This window comes from Schistocerca cancellata, chromosome 9 (genome assembly GCF_023864275.1).
Source record: "Schistocerca cancellata isolate TAMUIC-IGC-003103 chromosome 9, iqSchCanc2.1, whole genome shotgun sequence".
NCBI classification, from domain to species: Eukaryota; Metazoa; Arthropoda; class Insecta; order Orthoptera; family Acrididae; genus Schistocerca; species Schistocerca cancellata.
Window position 1 is genome coordinate 28,304,470 of NC_064634.1, and position 25,780 is coordinate 28,330,249.

At 41.3% G+C, this 25,780-nt stretch overlaps 1 pseudogene; it reads left to right on the forward strand.

Annotated features, from left to right (window-relative positions):
- LOC126100748 (ATP-dependent RNA helicase p62-like) lies at positions 1-25,780 on the forward strand (annotated as a pseudogene).

Here is a 25,780-nt window from a genome sequence, read left to right on the forward strand (position 1 = left end):
ATGTCTACTCATGTTGCTGGTTCAACAGCAGCAGAAACACTGAAAATAACAATGGTCCGCTTCATAATAATATGTCTGAAGGCAACAATGCCAAAATTCGTTTCATGGTAAGAATTTGAAACGAGAGATTCAACCTCGTAAATCTTTCCTTGCTATTACCAACGGGTGGGCTTCTAAGGCCCACAGAGAATTAAATCAAGTAAATGAATTTTAATTACATTTTTATTCCGAAATTCTGTAATGACTCAATAGTACATTCAATAACGAACAATTACCTTTGCTTTCAAGTTCATATATCAAAGGGTGTGGATACAACATAGAAAAACTGAGTCAGTGGGCCTACGAGGCCCCCACCGTTGGTAATGCTAGGGTTAAGGTTACATATAGATTTACGGAGATCAACTTATTGACATACTGATTCATACAAATACAAATTTCAAAAATAATTTAAGTATTATTATCTGTGTTTGATCAGTGCGAACAGATGACTATTTATGACAAGCAAATCTATGACTATGGGTCTACCTTTTATTACACCAAGTTGGTAGGAAGTAATAATAGGTACCAATAAAGTTATAGGTCTATGATTTGACGCCTTGTTTCGCTTAGTCAGTAATTTGTATTAGACAGTTTTCTTACTTGATGTACGTCATTGTAAAACTTTCCCTGTATTTCATTACTTTGCTACCTGATTACCTTTCATTCTTCTTCTAATAAGGTATTGTTTCCATGTATCTTGCTGCATATATGATGCGTATACATGTTTTCGGGTTGTACATTTTGACACTTGTATACATTCAGTAATGAATGTCTTTGCGGACTTTCTCTTTTAGTATGGCTCTGAGCACTATGGGACTTAACATCTATGGTCATCAGTCCCCTAGAACTTAGAACTACTTAAACCTAACTAACCTAAGGACAACACACAACATTCTCCTTTATGACCACTGTCACTATTTATCTATTTTGAAAAATACAAGATGTGCGGATGAAATCATGTTTGTTACAATTTGGCCTCTGTGCCGGGTTTCTACTGTTTCGTAATAGATTAATGTAACCTAAAAACAAATCCTCTTATGAAACGTTATTAAATTGATCTCCGTATTTAACCTTCACACACTGTTGACCTACGATAATGTTTATAGTAACCTTTCCTTAACCCGAGGGAAACCATATAGCCTTCAAGTGTTCCTACTTTTCTCCAGAGTTCAAACCGATCACCTATGAGATTGGCTTGCACCAGTTTTTTTTTCTTTCTTCTGCAAATAATTCATATTAGTAATTTGCAACAATGACTTATTGAACTGATAGTTTGGCGATACTCACACCAGTCAGCACTTGCTTTTTTTTTTACTTGCAATTATTACATTATTCTTTTAGTATGAGGCTATGTCGCATGTTTCATACGTCTTACAAGCCGTGTGGAATAGTTTTGACTCGGCTGCTTCCCAGGGCCTTTTGTCGACATACGTCTTCCAGCGTTCTATCAAATTATTATTGCTGTATCATATGTCGCATCTCACTTCGTCTACGTCCTTCTCTCTTCCTATAATACTGCCTTCATGTTCATGTCCCTACTATAGTCCCTCTATGTACACCTTCCACTTTTCAGCATTCCTTCTTTACTTAATAGGCCTACTGGTTTTTCATCTCAGCTCTTGGTATTCATTCAGCTAACCCTCTTTTCTCCAAAGGCGTCTTTAATTTTCCAAAAAGCGGTGTTTATTTGTTCCCTAGTAGTGGTGCTTAGCGATTTTGCTTTACCTGACAATTGCATTTTTTAGTCTTTAGTATATACTTTTGCCTGCTTCATTTTCTGCATTTTTATATTTTCTCCCGTCAGCAGTTAAATTTTATATCTCCTCTGACGTTCAAGGATTACTATAAAGCCTGGCCTTTTCAACTATTTGATTCTTTGCTACCTTCACTATTTCGTGTCTCGAAGCTACCCTTTCATCTTCTACTGTTCTGCTTTTCCTGCTTCAGTCAACCGTTGCCTTAATGCTCCCTCTAAAGTTCTCAACGCCTCTCTGGTTCTTTCAACTTATCCAGGTCCTATATTCGTAATTTCCTAACTTTTTTTCAACTTCTTCAGTTTCAGTCTACAGTTTATAACCAATGAATTGTGGTCAGACTCCACATCTGTCCCTGCACGTCTTACAGTTTAAAATCTGGTAACAAAATCTCTGTCTTACAATTACATAATCAATCTTAAACCTTCCGGTATCTCCCAGTTTCTTCCCCATACACAACTTTCCTTTACTGTTCATAAACCAGATGCTAGCGATGATTTAATTATCCTCTGTCCTAAATTCTACCAGGTGGATTCCTGTTTCATTCCGTTCCCCCATACCGTATTCACCTACTAATTTTTCTTCTCTTCCTTTTCCCACTATGGAATTCCAGTCCACCGAGCGAGGTGGCGCAGTGGTTAGACATTGGACTCGCATTCAGGAGGACGACGGTTCAATCCCGCGTCCGGCTATCCTGATTTAGGTTTTCCGTGATTTCCCTAAATCACTAGAGGCAAATGGCGGGATGGTTCCTCTGAAAGGGCACGGCCGACTTCCTTCACCATCCTTCCCTAATCCGATGAGACCGATGACCACGCTGTCTGGTCTCTTTCCCCAAAACAACCAACCCACCAATTCCAGTCCACAAGAACAATTAAAATTTCCTCCGCATTAACAATCTGAACCGCTTCTTTTATCTCATCACACATTTTTTTCACTGAGCTTGTTCGCATGCAAAATTGTACAACTGTGGTGGGTGTTGGCTTTGTGTCTATCTTGGGTCCAAAAATGCGTTCGCTATGTTGCTCACAGTAGCTGATCCACATATATGTTTTGATATACATTGTTACACCTACCCCTGCGATACCTCTCATCTTGTACCGTATGTCTAACCCTTTACTAACATCACCGGACGTCCTGTTCATACTGCCACAAATTTCACTACTTGTCACCATATATAATTTCAGCCTCTCCAGTTCCCTTATTAATTTTTATGTCCTGCATACCCGATTAAGGGATCTAACATTCCACTCTCCGATCCTCAGAGAGCCCGTTGTGTTTTTCCTGATAATGACATTCGCATCAGTAGTCCCCGCCCGGAGATACGAGGTGGGTATGATTAGTAGAGCTGCATGCCCTCAGGGAAAAGAACGGCTCACTTATACCCGTTCACAATACTAGCTTAGGAGGGCGATGTTATTAAATGTCACAAGGCCAGATCAGTCATTCACCCTGGCTGCTGTCGCTCTTCAGAGACCACACTTTTGTCTGAACTCTCAACAAATACTACTCCGTTGTGGCTGCGCGTACAGTACGACTGCTTCTTCCATTCCGGCACGCAAACCATCCCACTACGACGAGGTCCACGATTCATGGGTGGGACGATTTTGATACTTGGTGTAATTACTTACTGCACCAATGATTCTGACACTATATGCAATAATTTATTCACTCTAATTTCATTAGGAAATACACTAAAACCTTTCCCCTGTATCCAGTTTTTTTTTTGGTAAGTTTACCAAGTATTGGGATATGGTATTCAGCAGTCTATGGGGTCACATTTTTGGGATACAAAATAATACTGAAATCGTATCGTTTCTCTATCCAGTAGGTAATAACCCGAAAATCATAGAAACATTCACATAAAACTGCAAAACAGTCACCATATTATACAAAAAGTTCGAACGGAAGTCATTATTAATCGTTCATCAGCCAAGGATTGCAGTGTGTTTGATAGCGATATTTCCTGTTAAGAAAATCTTCATGAAAGCGTTACTCAAATTTCGAGGGGATTAGTCTAGATGCGATTGTAAAAATTTGCGCTTCCAGTGATATTCTACACCAGACTTCTGTTTGGTTGTCCAGTACTTCAGCCGATCTTGAAACATAATTCTTTTCTCTACTGTAGCCGAGGAAGCCGTGGTCAATGACTTTGAAAGACGTCCTAGCATGTAATTCAACATTCCTGATTTTACCGCCAAAGGTCACATCAACATACAAGTTTCTGACTTGTCGTGATATATACACACATTCATTCAAAGTGGTCCTACTAATCTTGTTGAAATGGTTCAAATGGCTCTGAGCACTATGGGACTTAACATCTGAGGTCATCAGTGCCCTAGAACTTAGAACTACTTAAACCTAACTAACCTAAGGACATCACACACATCCATGGCCGAGGCAGGATTCGAACCTTTGACCGTAGCAGTCGCGCAGTTCCGGACTGAAGCGCCTAGAACCACTCGGCCACCACAACCGGCCCACTAATCTTGTGGAAGACGTGTTTCAAATGAATGAAATGCTCAATAGCCTTTGCAGATGACTCTTAGTATTTTTCTGATCTGGAATAGACATTGGCCTCATAAGTCATTACTTGACAGCGTACCGATTTACGATATCACGGCTGTCCCAAAAACACAGACAATACCGGTATTTTGTGTGAACTAGTCCGTAAACCTGCAAGTTATGTAGCAACTTTTAATTCCCAACATACTATCATTACATCAGATGACGTCAAGAAGCAGGATCATCCTTTCATATGCATACACTTAATGAACCAAAAGTACTGATGATATTTTACTGCCATTATGAGAAATCACCTATTCTCGGCAGCTTTTAACCTTGTCACAGAACTATCGCCAGGCTTGATGGTTATCTATGTCTACATAATATACTCAGCAAGCCATGCATCCTCGTCTGAAGGAACGTTCCATCATACTTCTTCATAACATAGGCACTACTGTTTCGTATTTATACAATAACAGGCCCTCGACTTTCAATAAATATATGAAGTGTATTCGCAGTTGCGAATTTGGACTACCATCAGCTGTACAATGTAATAATAATAATGAAAATTTGTGCAGGAGCAGGACTCGAACCAAGATATCCCACTTATCGCGAGCGGTCGCCTAACCCTTTTTTTATTATCAGAATGACTTGGTACTATGATGAGACTTCAGTAGACAATAGTCAAATCATCATGTTATATAAGTGGCAAATGGGAGAAAAAAAGAATAACTATGAAAACAGATAATAAATAAAAGGATGAAGGAAGGGAAAAACCGAGAAAATAGCCAAGAAACCACCACCAAGCTCTGATGATACGAATCAACATTTGTTTTTATAGAGTTTTTAATTTTCTAATTTTTTAAATGTTTTATTTTATATTTTTATGTCCTTTTTTTAGTATTTATGTAGAATCTAAAAGAAGAAGTACAACGAAATCAGATTACATTCAACATAGCAAACTAATAAGAATCCCAATTTCACTGCAAGGATTGCATACATACGCCGGCCGCGGTGGTCTAGCGGTTCTGGCGCTGCAGTCCGGAACCGCGGGACTGCTACGGTCGCAGGTTCGAATCCTGCCTCGGGCATGGGTATGTGTGATGTCCTTAGGTTAGTTAGGTTTAAGTAGTTCTAAGTTCTAGGGGACTTATGACCTAAGATGTTGAGTCCCATAGTGCTCAGAGCCATTTGATTGCATACACTCATGGGTATATATACTTCATTTATACACAATTTATAATAGAACTGGAGCGATGCTGAGTTAAAACACAAAACAAAACGAACAGGGAAACTAGGAGAAAACAAGCGAAGCAAATCGGATGGGAACATACATAACAAAGAAAAACACCTGTCATCAGAAAAATAAAATTAACCAACACCTCACTGACAGAAAACAAGATTCAACATGCTTGCGAAGAGGTCTCGATATCGAGGCATTCACAAGCATGTTCAGTAGGCTTTGACCATGTACTTCATGAAGTACATGTGATCTTCCCCCTCGCCTTCTACAACATAATGAACGAAGTGTCCCAGCAAACACATAAAAGTATGGGTTTTCGACCATGGTAAGAAGGAACAATGTGGGCGCAATATGATGTCCTTAATATTTTCAGTCTCGGAATATCGAGTAAGGAAGACAAATTGTGTCCTACTTCATGACCTGTTTGCCTTATGACTTCCACAAGTCGTATCATATCTGTAGACGTACAACAACTACATAAATCCATGTCTGTATGCCCAGTACGGAAAAGTCGCTCGTTCGTTGGAATCAAGTTATTTACTACCTTATACCACGAGGACACTACGCGCATCTGCATAATCGGGAGACTCATACTGAAGTCCGCAGCTCGTGGTCGTGCGGTAGCGTTCTCGCTTCCCGCGGACGGGTTCCCGGGCTCGATTCCCGGCGGGGTCAGGGATTTTCTCTGCCTCGTGATGACTGGGTGTTGTGTGATGTCCTTAGGTTACTTAGGTTTAAGTAGTTCTAAGTTCTAGGGGACTGATGACCATACACTCCTGGAAATGGAAAAAAGAACACATTGACATCGGTGTGTCAGACCCACTATACTTGCTCCGGACACTGCGAGAGGGCTGTACAAGCAATGATCACACGCACGGCACAGCGGACACACCAGGAACCGCGGTGTTGGCCGTCGAATGGCGCTAGCTGTGCAGCATTTGTGCACCGCCGCCGTCAGTGTCAGCCAGTTTGCCGTGGCATACGGAGCTCCATCGCAGTCTTTAACACTGGTAGCATGCTGCGACAGCGTGGGCGTGAACCGTATGTGCAGTTGACGGACTTTGAGCGAGGGCGTATAGTGGGCATGCGGGAGGCCGGGTGGACGTACCGCCGAATTGCTCAACACGTGGGGCGTGAGGTCTCCACAGTACATCGATGTTGTCGCCAGTGGTCGGCGGAAGGTGCACGTGCCCGTCGACCTGGGACCGGACCGCAACGACGCACGGATGCACGCCAAGACCGTAGGATCCTACGCAGTGCCGTAGGGGACCGCACCGCCACTTCCCAGCAAATTAGGGACACTGTTGCTCCTGGGGTATCGGCGAGGACCATTCGCAACCGTCTCCATGAAGCTGGGCTACGGTCCCGTACACCGTTAGGCCGTCTTCCGCTCACGCCCCAACATCGTGCTGCCCGCCTCCAGTGATGTCGCGACAGGCGTGAATGGAGGGACGAATGGAGACTTGTCGTCTTCAGCGATGAGATTCGCTTCTGCCTTGGTGCCAATGATGGTCGTATGCGTGTTTGGCGCCGTGCAGGTGAGCGCCACAATCAGGCTGCATACGACCGAGGCACACAGGGCCAACATCCGGCATCATGGTGTGGGGAGCGATCTATTACACTGGCCGTACACCACTGGTGATCGTCGAGGGGACACTGAATAGTGCACGGTACATCCAAACCGTCATCGAACCCATCGTTCTACCATTCCTAGACCGGCAAGGGAACTTGCTGTTCCAACAGGACAATGCACGTCCGCATGTATCCCGTGCCACCCAACGTGCTCTAGAAGGTGTAAGTCAACTACCCTGGCCAGCAAGATCTCCGGATCTGTCCCCCATTGAGCATGTTTGGGACTGGATGAAGCGTCGTCTCACGCGGTCTGCACGTCCAGCACGAACGCTGATCCAACTGAGGCGCCAGGTGGAAATGGCATGGCAAGCCGTTCCACAGGACTACATCCAGCATCTCTACGATCGTCTCCATGGGAGAATAGCAGGCTGCATTGCTGCGAAAGGTGGATATACACTGTACTAGTGCCGACATTGTGCATGCTCTGTTGCCTGTGTCTATGTGCCTGTGGTTCTGTCAGTGTGATCATGTGATGTATCTGACCCCAGGAATGTGTCAATAAAGTTTCCCCTTCCTGGGACGATGAATTCACGGTGTTCTTATTTCAATTTCCAGGAGTGTAGATGTTAAGTCCCATAGTGCTCAGAGCCATTTGAACCATTCTTGAACTCATACTGAATCAAACTCTCGTCCGTATCGTTTTCGGCGATTCTCTTTCAACGACGTTCGGGCAAGGGACTGCTTCCCAACGAGTCTTTAGGAATTTTATGTTAAAGACGAGTCTTCATAAAATATCAGTCCCTAAATAACTCGCAGCAAGATAGAAGTCACGAACGTGTTTTAAATTATAATTTATGCGACCAACATCAATAAGACTAGCAGGACGGACACAGAGAAACAAACGAGACGAAACTGTGTGAGTTTCTTGAGTGTAACAATACCAGAGAAGGAAAGTTGCTACTCACCACATAGCGGAGATGCTGAGTCGCTGAAACCACAGCTCTCTAAGGCTACAGACGTGTGTGCAAGTTGCGTTTGCGTGTGTGTGTGTGTGCGTGTGTGTATGTGTGTCTAATGCTGACAAACGCCTTAATGGCCGAAAATTATAATTGTGTGAATCTTTTTGTTGTGCCTACCGCGACTCAGCATCTCCGCGATATGGTGAGTAGCAACTTTCCTTCTCTGGTATTGTTACATTCCATCGTAGATTTTCCATTGTTTGAGTTTCCTGAGTCATCGTCAAAACAGTACGACTCACATGCAGCGTCCTCGTCTTCCATCGTATATCAGTCAGGCCCAACCCCTTCCCCCCACCCTCCCCCCCGAAAGGAACGAGGATCCGTGGTCACCTCATACCGTAATCGAAATATATGTCTTTTCCATAAGAAACGACCAGGCAAATGTTGTAGTTACTTCGCCATCATCGAGGAAAGCGGATAAACTTGGCCCACGTAATACGCTTTGCATAAGACATACGTATCCAGTATTCGGACTTTCTGGAATAGAGTAACATAATGCTTTTCATGCTCTAGTGTCGCTCCCTGAATTGTTTCCATGACAGGATTCCAGTTGAGCGTCGCCATTTTGAGAGACGTATGCCGATCCACTGCAGTAGCCGATGGAACAACCGCGTCATCAAAACCTCCCAAGATAAAAATCCTGCATTTACCATCATTAAGTAATGCACCTGAACTCCTACAAAAATCATCGATTACAGGGTTCAGTCGAGGTATCTCCACAGGATTGCGAAGTGCAACAATCATCACGTCATTCGCGTATGCACGAACAGTTATATTCCCGCTGGAAAGCATCCAGCCTGTCAGCTGGGATGCTAGCATCCGAAGTAGGGGCTCCAGAGGAAATACAAGCAAAGTCATGGACAGCGGTCTTGCTTGAGGCACTCGCCTACGGATGTTTATCTGGGCCGAACGGGATTAGCCGAGCGGTCTGGGGCGCTGCAGTCATAGACTGTGCGGCTGGCCCCGACGGAGGTTCGGGTCCTCCCTCAGGCATGGGTGTTTGTACTTAGGATAATTTAGGTTAAGTAGTGTGTAAGCTTAGGGACTGATGACCTTAGCAGTTAAGTCTTTAATGAAAAAAAATATTTATTATGTAAAATGAATGGATGAAAATGGGGAAGAAATGGCTTTTAATATTTTTGTTATTTACTCTTTCAGTACGAACTTTGTTGTAGAACCCCTTTTTTTACGTGTGATAATAAAATTCATTTAGACAGAATTAAGCACATTTAAAACTACGTGAACTTTAGCAACCCTCTCATGCTGATAAATTCAAACTAACTGATTAATAACATTTGCGACTTTGAAAATTATTTAAATTAAATTTTTTTTACGTATTTCGGCCTTGGCACACATTTTCTAAATGCAGTGGATTTTTAAATATTTACTGAATTCTTTCCCGGCGTTAGCTATGGAACACAAGACTGTCTCTGTTAGCATAAAATGGTTAAATATTGCCAAGCACACCTGAACGTTTAATTATCATTGACAAAACACACTTCACTATACGTTTAACTTATTTGCTTTAGAAATTCAAAGAACCAACAGATTAACAACTTCAACGTTAATTATCCGCCTATGAATGCACAAATGTAAAACCAGTAATAAATTCAGTCAGCCTCAGGATCGCTGTAAAAGAAAAATATTTCGTAATTCACAGCTAATTTTACCTGCTCCCGATTAACGGGTTTGGTTAATTTCATAGCGGAACAATTTTTTTTAAATGTGCCGCTGCTGCAAATCGTTCGGTCGCGGCACAGCCCAGCAACACCAACGATAATCGCTAAAAATGCTGAAAATTCTTTAAAGAAATATTATAGATGACATGGGCAAGCTAATTGACATTAGTAATACGCAATTTTGATAAATTATAATTTATTTAGACCATAACAATAATTAACATTACACACCTTTATAATTTCTCCTGTAATGGCGGCTAAAGATAGATACAGACAAAAGAAGTCTACTCATACATATAACGCTACGTCACAGGTTCCTCTCTCTCTCAGCTCTCGAGGGAGACGACAAAGAATGCACATTATGTAGTGCTTTTTATACTACCGCTGATTTTGAATATCTCTTTGTAATCTTACAACATTATTTTCCTCTGTGGCTATATTTTACATTTTTTCATCGCAGATATTAACATATTCCGTAATTACATTATGAGTATAGAAATATTACAATCATAAATACATCGAGAATATTATTACAGAAATTATTACAATAATAATCAACGTCCTTTATACAAAATTAAATAATATTTCTTGTTAAACAATTACAGTACATACGAATTGCTTCATAGCGGCGTACATAGTACAATTAAATGTCATTTCATTTTATTAATAGTGTGTGTGCTGCCAGGGAACGTTAAAGTCCCATAAGATTTCATACACACACACACACACACACACACACACGCACACACACACACACACACACACACACACATTTGTCGGGGACGTCAGGTGACCAGTAACAAACACCTAAGCCGAAATACCCGTAAACAGATTTGACAGCACTCGCCGTGTGTCAACAGTAAAACCAACCGACTCTAGAATCCGAAGCTAAAAGTCGCAATTAACACGATCAAATGCCTTATCGAAGTCTAGAAAAGCAAGGGCACAAAGGGTCGTCGGCTACAGCAGCAACCGAAAACACATCACGACACTAAAAAATGGTTCAAATGGCTCTGAGCACTATGGGACTTAACTTCTGAGGTAATCAGTCCCTGGCCGGCCGCTGTGACCGAGCGGCTCTAGGCGCTTCAGACCGGAACCGCGCGATTGCTACGGTCGCAGGTTCGAATCCTGCCTCGGGAATGGATGTGTGTGATGTCCTTAGGTTAGTTAGGTTTAAGTAGTTCTAAGTTCCACGGGAATGATGACTTTAGAAGTTAAGTCCCATACTGCTCAGAGCCATTTGAACCATTCATCAGTCCCCTAGAACTTGGGACTACTTAAACCTAACTAACCTAAGGACATCACACACATCCACGCCCGAGGGAGGATTCGAACCTGCGACCGTAGCAGTCGCGCCATCACGACACTCGACTATAGGGGTAGGAATTGTACGACCAGGTACGCAGCTTTGATGTTTTGAAACAATCGTCTCAATCAGAGCCGACGTCCCACTATTAACTGTCCTCGCCACGGTCTTATAATCAAAGTTCAACAAAGCAAACGAGCGAAAGCTGTCAGGGGCAGCCGGTCCTGGACGCTTTGCGATTAAAACAATTTTTCCCATTTTGAACGAGGTCGGCACTACTCTGCCCTGTAACCCATCATTCAAAAGGGACGTACAGGTAGCAGCCAACAACGGCCAAAAGCTGACTTAAAATTCGTTGGGAAGTCCGTCCAGACCCGGGGACTTTTGAGAAGGCGATCCCATAATAAGTTTGTAAACTTCTTCAGGCTGAAAGGCAGTTAAGAGCGTTATGTTCAGGTGTAATTGTCGTATCCAAGATGCTGAACAGTGGGTCGTAAAAGGTTTCAGTAGACTCATCGATGTCGTAGGTGTTGACATAGTGATGGTGTAAGATACGCACTACATCAACGTGCACCATTAAGATACGTCCATCATTTGTTGCGACAGAATGAATACAAGCACGTGGGCGACGCGTCTAATGCCGAAGCAAATGATATAAGGATGTCAGTTCTTCCGTCACCAATGAATGCGGCTTGGATCGGATTTTCAAACCTTCCACTTGTATTCTCTTCAAGGTCAACAATTTTGCCTTTACACGTCTAACATCCGCAATTCGCAGAGGGGCGTGATCCGAAGCAGGATAAAGTTCACGCAAGAAGGAATAGTAATATTCATAAGTCCTCCGAAGGTCTCGCGATTTGGCAGCACAGAAAAATATCAAAGTTTGCCTGAGCCTCGGTTTTGCCGGCTTTGTCCACCAGCCAGGAGTGGAAGAGTATTTAATAGTGGACCGTAGAGTACGAGGGCGAAACTATTTGACTGGTTGCCTTTGAAGACTGAGAGATGGAGTCACAGTACAGTGATCCGTAAAGGAAGCTGGGATGACTTCAACATTAAGAGTACTATCGCTCAGGCAGTCTGATTAGTAAAACCTATCTAACAAGCTACTAGAAGTCGCAGTAAAGTGGCTAAGTTTAACTAGCGTGATGTACCTCTATATCCAGATGTCTTTCAGGGGTAACGAGAGGATCAATTCATGTAATTAGCGAGAGAAATTAAAATTTGGAGATTGATCTGCAGGACGCTACACACAGTTAAAATCACCACCCAACAGAATATCAAGAGGACAATTACACAACACATAAACAATTTCCTATTTGTAAAAACGCGAACGATCTACCGTGCAACCAGTGCCTGAAAGGGCATATAAAAGAACCAAGGTACGATTAAAAAGTCGACAACCTGTGCCCCTGCCAGAATCTAACACTTCCACCTCAGCAACAGGAATGCCTTCGCGAAAGAATAAGGCGGTCCCCGTAGAATATTCGGGTGCGACAATAAAGATCATACGAAAATCAGGTAAGGAGAAATTCCTAAATAACACCTCCTGTAAGAACACTAGGTCCGCACATGAATCATAAATGAACTGACGCATCGAAGCCAATCGCAATTCCGATTCCACTCGATTAACGGTAAAGGAAAGGAATGTGTAGGCTTGGGTCATTTGTCACAGCTATACAGGGATGTACGGAACGTATCGAACAGAATTAGGGAGACAGCTGAACGTCAAGGTTCAGTGCGGATTCCACAGATGAACCAGACATCGGGGGACCAGAAGCCCCGTCATCAATGACAATGTCTGAAAAGAGCAGAAAAGTTCTTGGACCACGACCTCACATCCATCAACAGCCATGTCACCCGGTCGTGAAAGCCTTCATTCCTTTTCATTAGATTTCTTATGTGCCACCGCACGGTGAGCTTGTATACGCTGTTTCTGTCGGCTAAGTGGCATGGCGGCCTCTGCAGGCGGAAGTATGGGAGCGGTCATAGACACAGCTTCCTGCCCCTCAGAACAAGGGACGTGTAATGCAGATCCAGTCAGTAAGGCAGAAGCATTCTGTGGAACTACCAATGCAGCAGGTGGTACTTGGTCGCTAATTTTGTTCTCCTCGGGAGAAAACGAAGGAGCAGGAGTATTTTGCGTTGCTTCAGGCTGTAACGGAGGACACAGGGACGAAGGGGGATACTCCGCTCCGTCTCCTCACACACAGGCAGCTCAGAAGGAGCCACTTCGTGAGCAGGAGGGTTACTGGAGATGACTTCTTCGCCCCTCACCGTACCACGGACGGGAAGTATCGTGGCACTGAGAGGAGCAGAGGACGCAAACGGTGAGGAGGAGTTTGGGGCAGAAAGCACAGGCAAATCCTCACACTCACCATCTTGAGTGCGACGTCGCTTGTTTGTCACTGTTAATGTTCTATCCTGGGGGAAATAGGATTATGAACCTGTCGTAGAGGTAAAGGCGGAAATTCATTCACACGATTATCATAACTAACTTTTTGTTCATTATGATCTGAAGCAGAAGTAGATCCGACGTCGGAGGTGAAAGGAACAAGATCAGCAACCGTAAATTTGCGATGCTGCATTATTGGTGGCTTTAATACAAAAACCCTCCGTGGGCAATTAGACCGAACGTGTCCACTTCCATTACATTGGAAGCAGGTTCGCTCTTGACCAATATACATGACACGAACATTTGTATATGTGATGGAGTAGTGCGTTTGACACGCATTTCCACGGAACGGATTCCACTACAACACTGTAATCTGTGTTTCGTAGACCAACGTCCATGACGAACGCTTTCCACGTTGCCATAATGAGCCAATATGACCTTTAGACAGTTGTCATCAGCCTTCGGCGGGAGGTTGAGAGCTCGAACATTGGTATAGTTAATTTCAGCATCTGCGAGTGACATCATACTAACGGAATCATCGCGATGCTTGAACGAGACTTGAGCACCATGTCGCGAGAGTAATCATTCAAATTGAAGGGGATCCATAAATTTAACGCCCGCATCTCGTGGTCGTGCGGTAGCGTTCTCGCTTCCCACGCCCGGGTTCCCGGGTTCGATTCCCGGCGTGGTCAGGGATTTTCTCTGCCTCGTGATGGCTGAGTGTTGTGTACTGTCCTTAGGTTAGTTAGGTTTAAGTAGTTCTAAGTTCTAGGGGACTTATGACCACAGCAGTTGAGTCCCATAGTGCTCAGAGCCATTTGAACCATAAATTTAACCTAAAACACGTACTCGTCTGCGTCAAAATAAGCGGTGTGGACCTGAGCAGAGTTCACATGAACTGCATCGACAAGCGAATCGTGGATCTCTAGAGACATGGGCTGCACGTGTCGCGTTGTTTTATCAAAAGTAAAGCTCACAGTACCTTTTCGTGGAATACACGTGGAAACCATGGTAGCCATAGCGGAGCGGCCGACGCCGCTGCAAGTAGACGAACACTAAACAGACACTAGGGCGGAGCGGAGGCGCTGCGACTCACTCGGCAGACTGAACAACACTAACGAGGAAAACTTCACAGAGGCGACGCTGCGGCAAGTGATGTAAACAAGAACCTACCCGCTCGGTGCTCGAAGCGCCACTACTCCATTTGGCTATCTGAGCACAACTCAAGGGCAAACCCAATCTTCCATATGCCGTCTACACGCAAAGAAATATTCAGGGTGCTTCAATATTATAACAGTCTATCGGTGGACTCAATACAACTCACTGCATCCCAAGACGGGAATCAGTAAATATGGCAATACCTTTTAGCACTAAGACTAAGCTCAGTGCAGGTTCGCTGCACACATCATCCTCCGTCGTACACGTCAAGCAGGTTAGAGAAGTCCGATATAAACTCTTTCAGAGCAGAGCAGAGACTTAAGGGCGCACACCAGACCAGATGTGGAGGTCTGCTGACGAGGAAAGCTGCCACAACCATCCCCTTCCTCAAAAATGGTTCAAATGGGTCTGAGCACTATGGGACTTAACATCTATGGTCATCAGTCCCCTAGAACTTAGAACTACCTAAACCTAACTAACCTAAGGACATCACACAACACCCACTCATCACGAGGCAGAGAAATTCCCTGACCCCGCCGGGAATCGAACCCGGGAACCCGGGTCCCCTTCCTCCTTTCGCTCTGTACTCTCACTGTCCACTCCCTCCTTGCTGGTCCACAGATGAACACTCTCTCCCAACGATGCCGTAAATCACAGACAGTGCAAGTATAGCAAACTTAGGTTACATGTTCGAACAGTGCCAACCACGGTGCTTCTCTTCGTCATTTTTCTCAACTGTATAATACATACTTAACAGAAAGCAAGTTTTTTTAATTTGTATATTTTCTAGGTTTCATCTGATTGATTTAAGGGCCAGTGTTTATAACTTTGTATTTTATTGTAGGGTAAGATAGCTTATTTACGATTTTCGCATACATTTAAAAAATAAAACATGCGCGTTAGGAAGCATCTCATTTACCTAGTTGGGTTGCTTCGTTTTGCTGCCATCTGGTTTGGTACCACTGCACAAAAAATGACTTCTTTTTCATATAGGCTCCGTAGGAAAAGGGGGAGGAGTGCCTCTCCACTCGAAAAATCGTAGAATGGCATAGAATCGTACTTACTTTTATCTCAAAATATATTATACAGAAGTATCTCTTTAAGGAATAACTTTATTAGTGTTAATTTAATTGTTAATAATGTACTGCTGCATTAATTTCAGTGATACAACGTATTAATCTACTGTCAACCAAGCGTATGACGCAAATATGACGAGCAAATCACATTTTCCTTTAAATATACTTAGGCTTCGACGAAGAATGGGACAAACTAAAGTGTACATTGCTTCTGCTGCTGTTATATATTTCATTTTATTTGTTACTGTGTTGCATGTACTTGATGCTTATTACAAAGTTCAGTTTAGTAACTAGGTGTAGAGCTCTGACATCTTCATTTAAATGTCACTGTGAAGAACCTGTCTTAATAAAATTGTAACTCAACTAAAGTTGTTTAGTTATATTCTTATTATATTATAAACAAGTAGCTCAATTCACGTAGTTATATTTTTTGGTATCTGTTGAATTCTTATGTATCTTTGTCTGTTGGTTCTGCTTCATGACTCAGTGTAGCCGTTATTTTAATTTTTAGTTAAGAAGATTGAGGAGGCAGAACAAAGAGCAAGAACCATATCTGGTATTTCATATTTTAAGGCCACACTTGGGATACCACTATCGGCAACCAGATATATATAAGAAATTTCGAAAGAATTCTGAAATCCGAATACGAAACATAACGGCAAGGAAAATACAAAAAGAAAAAAAATCCAATCTACTCTTCATGAAGTAACATAATATTTTTCTATGCACAAATGGTTTTCGCCATCCAGTTTGCATGACCGAGCCCTTCGGAACACGGAAAACTCCATGAGATGGTTTTTCGAGAAGACAATTTGCAGTTAATTAAAAACTATCCATATAATCGTCTCATATATATTATGCCAGCAGAGTAATTAACAAGACATATTTTTCCAAAATATTTCCAATCACACAGGCTTCTAAAAAGAATCACATTTCACACGGTTGTACCAAAGATTAATGATTTAACAGAAAAGCCGTTCAGTGCGGCTTTCACGCACAATTCATTCCTAACATTCCTAACTATTCCATAATAAGTTATTGACCGAAATATGCGTATTTCATTTTCAAATGCATCTACGTGTAAAATTTGTCTTTTAAGTATATTAAAGCTTAATTTATTAATTTGTTGATTTTCACATTTATTTCGCTCTGTTAATGGCTTCCTGTGCTCGCTCAGGAATTATTTTTCTCAAACAACTGATAACTAATTCCACGCATGTACCTTGGGTCGCCATTCTAACTGCTGACTGGTCAGAAACTGGTTATCTTTTACCATTGTAAATATATTCAAAGCAATGATGTGTAGTAATTCGGCAAGAGTTTGAAAAACAAAGTCTCATCTCTTTTCACTTATTACACTTCGACAAGCTTCCAGCATAATTACAGACGATCCTGATAAAAATCTAATTTTAGCTGGACTTTCTTAAGCTCCTGTGTCAGAAGTTGTGAATGTTCCAAGTACTTCCACTTCGACTCATATTTAATTTACATACCTGTAAATTGTAAAGGAAAACTATTCGGGTTGGTTTAATAGAGGATAGCTTAGTCCAGTTATTTCATATTAGTAATGCCCTAAAAATATGTATTATTTACTGTAAACGAACTGAAAACGAAGACATTGTTCTTGCTACAACTACAAGCTTTCCTCGAAAGCGGATGACATTGGGGTCGGCCACATTGTGTTGCAAGCAGATTTCATAATTCGTACTACTCTTCGGCTTGTTCTGGGCTCTTTCTGCCTGGCTTGCGACCACTGACCCGTTACCTCACCCAGCCCACAAGTGGAACGTAATTAATCTGGAGAAAGACACAGAAGTCTTAGACACATTAGAAAATATGATACATGAATTCACATTCAAATATATGTATGGAACTTGAACACAGGAAAAATGGAAAACGTTTAAAGGAGCAGCATCTAAAAGCCTAAAAGGAAGCCTAGGTGATGATGACACTGAATCATACAAATAATGGCCAGAGGAAAATATGATCAATGAAAGGAGAAAATGCACAATAACAGGAGATCAAGCACTGTAGAAATGTAAGAAAGGCAATCATAACAGGTAATTTTCACTGACAGTAAAACAACATTTGTTTGATACATTTCCCATTTTGCTCCTGGACAAAAAGCAATTAGGCATGATCTACATGAATGGGACACCCTGCATAGAGGAACTGATTGATGAGAAAGAGTTGGTTGAAAATATTCTGGGAAACATGTACCACCCTTTAACAGAAGTAGGTATTATTGTACTTAATACTTAGACTTCAAAATGTAGGGTATAGTATATTTCTGTTATTTAACTTCAAATCGTCATTAGTTCTGAAGTCGTATGTGTGTAAGTTCTGAGTGCTGTGACATACTTAATGAATATGTATATTTTACTTAGTTTCGGTTATTTATACACAAATTATTCATCTAGAACCATAGTTATACGAAAATAACGTTTCATTCCCAATACATTTAGAGCCTATTAGTGCAATAATGAAAAACGTTATTTGTACAACGAGAAAACTGCTTGTTAATAGTTTATATTTAAAAATTGGTATTATTAGAAAGTTAGTTCATTATTGTCATTATATCACATTTTGTAAACATCATATTCTGGCCATTTGACGTAAAGTAACACAATCTCTATTCTTTTAGTGTACTCCAAAAACTATTAAGACCTGCAGTTGTCTATAATGCTAAACAATTAAAATTTAGTTAATTCCATTATTTTCACATAAAACGCTGGTGACAGTAAAAAAAAAAAAGAAAAAGAAAAGAAAAATCTGTGAAATTTATGGGGAATTACCTTCATATTAAATTTCCATGACTGAAAGCACGTAACTTAATACTCAAATGGCATGAAGAAAAAAATTACATTTAAAATAAAATAGTTACTGAACACTCAACGTCCAAAAGAGACTTAACCACATTCAGTTTCTAAACAGTAGTTACAGTATGAATTCAGTATGAGAGAGACATCATCTTGTAGTAATTTATTTACGATTTTTGTAAGTTTGTTAATGTTTTCAGAAGCAAAAATATCGGTCAAACGGATTAAAATAAAAAACAAGAGGGAAATCTATTGTAAACCAATGTTAATGATATCATCAGTTTATTTACAAATAGAGTTAAGTAAAAACATCAACATTTACAGGAAATTAGCATACGTCTGGGCAACAGCAAAAGTGAACGCTGAGTCCAAGATAAAGACTTTAATTTTTTATTCAACAGTTTTATGTAAGTCTTCGGGATTGTTACAATTAATGGCGTGATACTACTAAACACAAATATATTCTGTGAAGAAGCATTATTAGGCCGTCAGCAAGTGGAATTGTTATGGCAATAATTAAACTTTACTTAGAATCAAAGAAATATTATGCGAAGTGACAAGTAGAAGACGTGTTAAGTCTTTGAGCTTGGTCCACCAGTACTGAGATAAGAATTTAAAATGCGCTGGAAGATTACAGATTTCCAGGAACTGGAAACATTCCTAGAGATTCACTGAAATTATTTGGACAAATAGTTACAAAACATGGCATTTCCAATTATAAACAATATGTGCACGAGTGGACTAGTGCTCCCCGATTTTGAGCAGACACATATGATACGCATTCTGAAGAGAACCAACGCAAAGAAGTAAGAATAGTACAGAACACTTCGCCTCGTATCATTTCCTTCAAAAATACTAATTTGCCTTTGCATGGATCACAAAGCAGAAGAATTTTTACAAAAGGAATCGTATAAGTCAGCAGGGAATACCTGACGGTCTTGATGGTCTACATAGAAAACATGCGATGAAATTAAATACAACAAACTAATCAAAAGGATGAAGAATATTGGAATACGCTACGCGGACAGAACAATAAATCTACAGTCCTACAGGAATGAAAATGCTATCGTAGGAGAGAAAGTAGCATAGACGAAAATATTCAAAGGAGTAAGGAATCAACATTGTTTTCTTCACTATTAATTACCTTGTACACCGAAAATACAGTGAAGAAATTTTCAGAAATTGGATAACAACTAATGGTGAATGCTTCTAAATGATCCGTTTTATGCAGGACTTAATTTTGTTGGTCAGGACAGAAGACTACTTATGGAAGACATTTCACCAGTTGAACCACAAGTCTTAGCACATAAGTGTAGTATGAACGTTAACCGAAGCAAAACAAAAATCGCGGAGAGCAAGAAGAAGGGAAAAAGAACACATTCTGGCAGTCTGAAGGAGTATAAATCGCGTCAGTGAGTACTTTTGGCTATCTTCGAATGACGCTTCGAATGTAGCAGCTGTGTCAGACCAATAAAGATGATTTCTTTAACCATCTAATCACCGTGGGTGAGTGCAAGATGTTGCACTATGGCCTCAAAACAAAGGAGCATCGCAAGCAGTGAATACGTGTGGATACGACAGCCGAAAAAGGCGACGGGTTAACCAACATCGGGCAAGGTGAAGCTCCGCTCTTTTTGGCCTACCTTTGTCTCGAGATTAAGAGGCGAACCAGCAGAGGAGCATGTTATCGAGGTCTCCTGACGAGGTTGTTTGAGGCTGATAAGACGAAGCATCACAGGAAGCTATCCAAGGAGTTTATTACTCGGCACATTCTGTGCAGGCCGCGGTCACACATGGCGCTTCTCTGTGGTATAAAATTTTGTCTTACTCTCCGCATTTTCCTGACACTGCACACAGTGATTTCTTCCTGTTTCCTCGAATGAAGAAACCACTGCGCAGCAACCATTTCCAGAATAATGACGAGGGTGGTTTAGAGTGGTGCATTTCCTGAACCGTCAGAATGATAACTCCAGCAACAAAGATCTCTGCTAAGTCTTCTATGGTTGCGAAAATGTGTCACACATGAGGGATGAGTATGTAGAGAAGAACCAACGTCATCCACTGGATTCAGAGACGGAACTTGATTTTTCCAGGTGATGATTAAGACTCCATGACTATCCACCGTATCAACGAGCCTACCGAAGAGGAGAAAAGCTGGGGAAGAGTTTCACACTTCACCTGGGAATAAACGATTAGCATGGTACTGTTAGATGCAAGTATATACCTTTCAGCTACCATAGCAATTTCTGTGGAGAAACACATTTCCTTTCATGTTGACATTATTATTATATTACTGATAGCTCATCTGTAGTCTCATTGTTATTTTTCAGACCAAAGAGTTATATTTTCTGTGTATACATTGTGGGGTCCGCAGAAATATTAGTAATAAAAGTTACTAAATAATTACAACGTTTAAGATCTTTTTACAAAATCAATAATCAATAATCACATTATAAGCTGTAGTTCTTTTGAGTGTTGAGTAACTTCAGTTAATTATGCTGTGTGGAGCATGCTCTCTTTGTTTCTGACAAATATGACGATCATCGGGCTGATTTTTTTCCACCTACAATTCCCTTGCAGACACGTAATGCGGGCGGCCAACACGATTTTCGTTTGATTTCTTTAATACAGAATAGAGTACATTGTGCAAAATTGTGTAATCAGTCTACATAAATGTTGAGATATTACAAACAAGAATTGCGTAATATAATATACTTTGATTTTACATTAAAGTGCATTGTAAGTACATTACATTCATCACAACGTCACTGAGCCCATGTACACCAGTGATGGTCGATAAGTAAGGTAATTACTGCGTATTAAGTGCAGCGCATTCGTCGCGCTGTCCTGCTGCTTTGGATGCAAAAGATAGACAGACACAGGAAGAAGACTCTCTTGTGATTGTTCTGTTATTCAGCGGAATACGATCGTAGTCAGGGCGACAATTTGACTGTTCAAGTCTTAGCGGCTACTCTCTGCTGCAGAGATAACTCAGTTAATGAAAACGTATGATACGCTGCAAAAATAGTGTTTATATGATTCAACGCGGGATTGCGTAAATTTGTAAGGACCATTCAGTTTCGGCAAAGTCGGATCGTAAGCACGGTATCTTTTACCTTTTATCTCTGCTGTATTGTCACATGCAAGCACTGTTAGCCTCGTACATACTCCCTTATATTACGACACATCTGCACGATCGCGCCAAATATCTTAGGAAACGTATTTCACGATGTCTATAGTGTGCGAATCTGCCTCACTGTATCTGTTAACTGTTTCTTGGTACCTCCGGGAACTGAATCTTTTAACTGCACATTTATTCCAATCAAAGAAGACCATAAATGTCTCGTCACGAAACCAGCTCTGAAAAGATGTTGACTGCTAAAGTATCTACGTAAATAGTTACCTAGTAAACGTAATGAAGTGAAGTCGAAATGAATCTGGACTCGGAGGAATTCGTTTTAATACCTGAGTTACTTTGAAAATCACGTTGGAATGTACTAAAGAAAGCACCGCAAGACTGTGTATTACAAAAATCGCGTGATTACTTTGAGAAAAAGGAGTCAACAGCTGTAATATCACTAAGCACTATCTGTTACTGCAAGTAAGCTCACTCGCGGCTTCAAGAACGCTGTAAAATAATGTTTCTGAACGCAAACATACATAACTATGTTAGAAATGGTTCTAATGGCTCTAAGCTCTATGGGACTTACCATCTGAGGTCATCAGTCCCCTAGACTTAGAACTACTTAAACCTAACTAACCTAAGCACATCACACACATCCATGCCCGAGGCAGGATTCGAACCTGTGATTGGAGCAGCAGCGCGGTTCCGGACTGAAGCGCCTAGAACCTCTCGGCCACAGTAGCCGGCTTTATGTTAGATTCGAAGTTCCCACTGTGTTAATCCCTCCCACAAATGAGAAAAAAACTTGCCTTATTGCTATTGGCTGGAGTCCGTAAACTAATGGCGGACGGCACAGTTCACGCAACTTAGCGCATACAACATTTAAATACGTAAAATTACATAACAAAATCACTGTACACGAAGAAAATCCCCAAAACAAGAGTGAAAACACATGAAACAGATATAAAAATAAAGAAAAAGGGAGGTCATGTTAACAAATGCTAATAAGAAACAAGTAATAATATGGAAAACACCTTAAACACAAAATTTTGAAACCACTCACTACAAAACTGTTTTTCTTAGAAGGTAACGCATATTGAATGACGTTTGTCATAAACAGAAAAGAAATTGCATTTGAAATGGTTTAAATTGCTCTCTGAGTCTTTATTGAGAGAGAGAAATCTGTGACATGCATACGTGTGTGTGGGAAGCGATATGCGAAGTCAACGACTCGGCTTTGAGGCGGCGAAATTACATTAGTTCCGAACGGTGGTAATACGCAACGGTTACTTTCCCTTGCCTGGTGCATAGTCTACTTGCCAATAATATTAATCCTTTCCCCCCCCCCTCCCCGCCTCCCCCCCCCCCCCCGTCGCCCGTCTGGGTCAGCCAACTGTTACTATATAGATAGAATAGATAGAAGTTCGTACGTGTACGACGATAACAGTGCAGGCACAATCGATGTCATTATTAATGTGAAGCACGCAAAATTGACTTTAACTACACGAACGTGAAATTACAGTCCACCCGGTTGCGACATGCGTCACGTTCACGAATTCGCATATAACGGCCTAGCTGTCTACATAGCCACTGCCAGTGTCTGAACGCACTTGAAAGGTCATTAAGTTGCAAATGAAAGATGGTGGAATACATTATTTTCTACAGTTCAGTCCACTGCAAACAATTTATCCAGCAGACAACAATCATGTCAATTGTCGTTTCTGTTTGCAGCACTGTTACCATTAAAGAAAAATTGTTGCACACTCAAAAAAGAAACAAAATCAAATAAACATAGTATAATAACTTTGTATCACAACATAATAAAAGTAATACATAGTTACTTTTTACTCTAAGAAGAAGATACCTGAAGCAGTAGAGATTGTATAAAGCGAAAAGGATGGGGCGGGTGTGGGGGAATCAGAGAAATGTTAGTGGGACTCATACTCTGAGGGTTCCGTAGAAACTTAATTATGTTTATAGGTAATAACAATAATAATAATGATTTCATGTGTCTCAGTGGCTTCGTGTAAGTCTTACTATTGGAGGCCACTTTGGCCAACCGGGTAAACATGACCAACCACCTCTTATTTCTGGCGACTCTTCACGTCGTTCAGAGGTCAAGGTTAAACCAAGACTGAAAAAATCTGTAGTTGGACCCACATTCGATCCCACTACCTCTGCGTTCGAGCCATGTCCTTTAGCACAAGACCACCACAACCGCTTTTGATGAGTGAGTGTACGAGTATAGCATATGTGACACACAAGGCCGTTAATTCTTGTTTAGGTTTTAAGGAGTGATTTTGCGACTATCAAAATCTGTGGCGTACCTTCTGGTTGCGTAGACTTAGAAGCTTAAATTATTCACAACTTGTAGGGATCGTAGTCCTCACTATTTGCAATTACTATAATGCGGTGCCTGTGTTAGTATTCTGAATTACGATGCAAATTTCCTTTCGATATGCATGTATTTCCAAGACAACATCGTAATTTCGAATAACACAGGCACTGCAATATCGTATTTACCCGCCGACGTCGAGCGAGGGACTTTCAAGTAAATCGTCTTACCTGTACAGGAATATACATAATGGATATGCTAGTGCGGGTAGTAGACGCATGGTGTACGACGTATGGGGGTTGGGTATGGCCCTGAGTGGTGCATGGGTAGGCAAACAGCGAACGTGGAAAGAGTTTCGTGTTTAAAGGTCACAGGTTTGTCTCAGTTACACCGCATGTTGTAAGCACTGGAACTAACGTCTACAAGATTCACGAAAGAAAGGTAATTGCCACGAATATGTCTTTCTAAAGAGATGGGGTGGCTATCGAGGGGGGAACAAATTTGAAGATCCCAGAGAGTTACAAACTTCCGGTGAAGAGATGACTAACTTGGTGGTGGACTGAGGCAACCAGCCTGGGATATGAGTATGCTTTCACCAATAGCAAGGGTGTTTTGTGTCCCACACTCTAATGTGGCAAACAGGAATAAGTTTGAAGTGGATGATTATAGACAATCAAAGGAAATAAAAGTTAATGGTACTGATGTCCCAAATCACATTCAATACTTCGAGGAGTCAAATTTTACTGATTATGTAATGGAAAGCATCAGGATGCAGAATTTCTCTGAACCTACAGCTATTCAAGCTCAAGGATGGCCAATCTCAAAGAGTGGGAAGAACATGGTAGGAATTACGAGAAATGGTTCACGAAAGACGTTGGCATAAATCCTTCCTGTTATTATAGACATAAATAATTAGGAACAACTACTTTGTAGATAGTCACATCGCTCTTATTCTAGCACCAACCAGAGAACTAGCCCAACAGATTCAAGCTGTTGCAACAAATTTTGGTGGAAATGCTCTCATAAGGAACGCATACATTTTTGGTGGCGCTCCAAAATACCCACAGGAACATACTCTTCAACATGGTCTTGAAATTGTAATTTTAACCCCTGGTCATTTGAATGGCTTTCCTGAACATGGAACTACAAGCCGCAGACGTTGCACATACCTTGTTCCTGATGAGGCAGATAGAATGCTGGATATGGGATTTGAGCCACATTTTTGCAAAATTGTCCCGCAAATCAGACCCGAACGCCAGACCCTCACGTGGTCAGCAACATGGCCTAATGAGGTGTGAAAATTTGCGGAAGATTTCCTATATTCAGATCAACGTAGGATCTCTTAAACTTTGTGCGAATCATAATATTGAACAGATTGTGGATGTTTGTCAAGAACATGAGAATGAAAGTAAGTTATGCCGTATGTTACAAGAAACTTCTAACGAAATTGTGAACAAAACCGTAACACTCGTATCAACAAAAAAGAAAGCAGAAAAGGTAGCAAACAGTATAAGAAAATATGGGTTTGAAGATGTTTGCATGTATGAGGATAAATCGCAACAAGAAAGAGACTACGTTTTAAATGACTATCTCACTAGAACAGAGCACTGTAAACCCATAATTGAACGAACTGGTCGCATTCCGTCAACGGGAACTTCATATGAATTTTTTTACAGCTAATGATAGTCGTCAAGCTCGTGACTTGATATCAGTCCTTAATGAAGCGAGTCAAGAAATCAACCCTAAATTGCCTTAG